Raw genomic sequence first — 2,695 nt, forward strand, 5'->3', positions numbered from 1 at the left:
CTAAAGCTTTAAGTCAAAACCTGAGTTTTCTAGTTCTGTTTTCTTTTTCTTTTCTTTTCTTTTTTAATTATATTTTGCATTCTAACCACAGTTATCCACCGCACTCTTCTCCGCCTCCCTCCCTTTCACCCAGTCAATCCCATTCACTCCTCCAAATAGGTAAGTGTTCTCATGGGAAGTCAGCAAAGTCTGGCACATTAAGTTGGGGCAATACAAAGATCCCACTCCCTACATTAAGGTTGAACATGGCATCCCACCATAGGGAATGGGCTTCAATAAGTTAGCTCATGCACCAGGAATAGATCCTGGTCCTACTGTCAGGTGCCGTACAGACAGTCCATGCTTTACCACTGTCTCCCACATATGGAGGGCCTAGTTCAATTCCATGGAGGGTCCACAACTATCATTCTAGAGTTCCTGAATTTTCATGAGCTTGATTTAGCTGTCTCTATAGATTTCTCCACCATGATCTTGGCCTCTCTTGCTTATATGTTCCCTCCTCCCTATCTTTTGATTGGGTTCCCAGAGCTAGGCCTGGTTTATGATTGTGGATCTTTGCATCAGGTTCCATCAGTTACTGGATGAAAATTCTATGATCATAGTTGGGATATCCACCAATTTGATTACAGGGAAAGCCCAGTTCTGACTCCCTCTCCACTATTGCTAGTAGTCTCAGTTGTAGTCATTCTTGTGGATTTTTGGAAATTTCCTTGGCACCAGGTTTCTCCCTAACATCAGAATGGGTCTCTCTATCAACATCTCTCTTTCATTGTTCTCCAGCTTCATCCCTCTGCCCTCTGTACCATCATGTTTCCTGTTCACATTCTCATCTCACATCCCCTCCCCTTCACTGCCCTCAGTTGCACCCAGTTTACCTAGGAATTCTCATGTAATTCTCCTTCCCTGGAATCTATTTTCACTTAGGAATAAAATTTTAACAAAGTAAGACTAATTTTGATATAAATGATTATTATTTTTTTCATGTTAGAAGGGAGGAAAACCAAATGATTATGCAGCAAGAAATAGTTCTGTAAATATATATTAAAAGATGAAAGTGACATTACAAGTTATATAGTATTTCAAAGCTCTCATATCAAAATTAAAATTGATTTCTAAATTATTTTATGCAGTGTAGCTCATTTTCACAAGTCAGCTATAAGTTTATTTAGTGATTAGGCACATAGCTCACCAAGAATCAACTACTGCTGTGATTTGAAATTCCTGAAACTGATGGATCACTACTGTGACTTTTCCCAGGGTGTATGACACTACAATCAGAGTAAATCAGTCTTTCATCTATTGTGAATGAGGAAAAAAAAACATGAGAAAAGAATGTCCGTTTTATAACCACACATCCACCTGTGGGTTGGAAAGTGTCTCCCACTAAAAGCTAACATATTAAAAAGGTTCTTTATCTGTTTATCTTTCCTTACTTTGCCTAATTTACAAGTAACAGTTTGAGAGATTATACCAAGACTACTCACTTAGTATAGAGGAAAGGATACACTCCACAAAGTGTTATAAAAAAGAGTAAGAAGGAAGGTAGATACAATCAACATGGCAAACCAAATTTCTAAAATAATCCTGGGTAAATCTATACAGAATTACCTATTAAATAAAATTTGCATGACAAATAAGAATTACTTAGGGAAAGAGATAGAGAGAGAACCTTCCTTGTATGACCTTGTGACCCTGAGAGGTAGTGACTGAGAAAAAGTAATTCGACAGTCATAACATGGAAGCAAAGGAAGGTGTTTCAGGGAGAGGCTTCAGATACAGGTTTAATAGTTCTACTAGAAATTTTGGTATTTTATCTTATGGAAAATGTCAATTTACAAATAGGTTCCTAAAGTATCATTTCAGTGGCAGTGGAGGTTCTCTGACCTGGAAATAACTCAGGTTTCAACGTAGAGAATATGTGGTGGTTTGAGAGAAAATAGCCCCCTGTAGGCTCATAGAGTTGGCACTATTAGAAGGTGTCACCTTGCTGGATTGAGTGTGCCTTTGTTAGAGAAAGTATATCACGGGAGGTGGGCTTTGAGGCCTTATATACTCAATCCATGTCTTATGTGGCACTCACTTCCTGCTGCATGTAGATCCAGATTCTGACTTTCAGCTACGTTTTCAGCACCATGTCTGCCTACACACTGATATGCTTTTCTTCATGATGATAATGGTCTAAGCCTCTGAAGCTGTAAGCCAGTCTCAAATAAATGTTTTCCTTTATAAGAATTGCAATGGCCATGTTATCTATTAACAGAAAGAAAACACTACGAAAGAGTGGGAAGGTTTGAAGAAGGCCTAAACTCACTGTCATTGTTACAATAAACTCACTGATCTCCAAAAAATCCTGTAAGGCATTTTTAAATGAATATGTCAACCAACAAAGGCATCCTTAATGTTTTATACTTTTTTTTCCTTTTAGAAATTGGTTTGTTTCATACATGATATTCTGAAAATGGTTTTCTCTCCCCCTCTTCCTTTCTGTTCCTCTTCACCAACTCCTACCATTTATCTAAAGCATCTATAGAATAATAATAATAATAAACTTAGTTTCCCTAGGCATCCAGCAGGTAGGCTGTTCCAACACCCCCACCCATCAAACAGATTCTGCAAGCTACAAGTACCATACCACCTCCAAACCCTCCTATTCACCACAACCTCAAAAGAACTGTGAAATGCAAGCTGAAACTAC

The sequence above is a fragment of the Myodes glareolus genome, chromosome 17 (genome assembly GCF_982192425.1).
Source record: "Myodes glareolus chromosome 17, mMyoGla1.1, whole genome shotgun sequence".
In the NCBI taxonomy this organism is placed as follows: Eukaryota; Metazoa; Chordata; class Mammalia; order Rodentia; family Cricetidae; genus Myodes; species Myodes glareolus.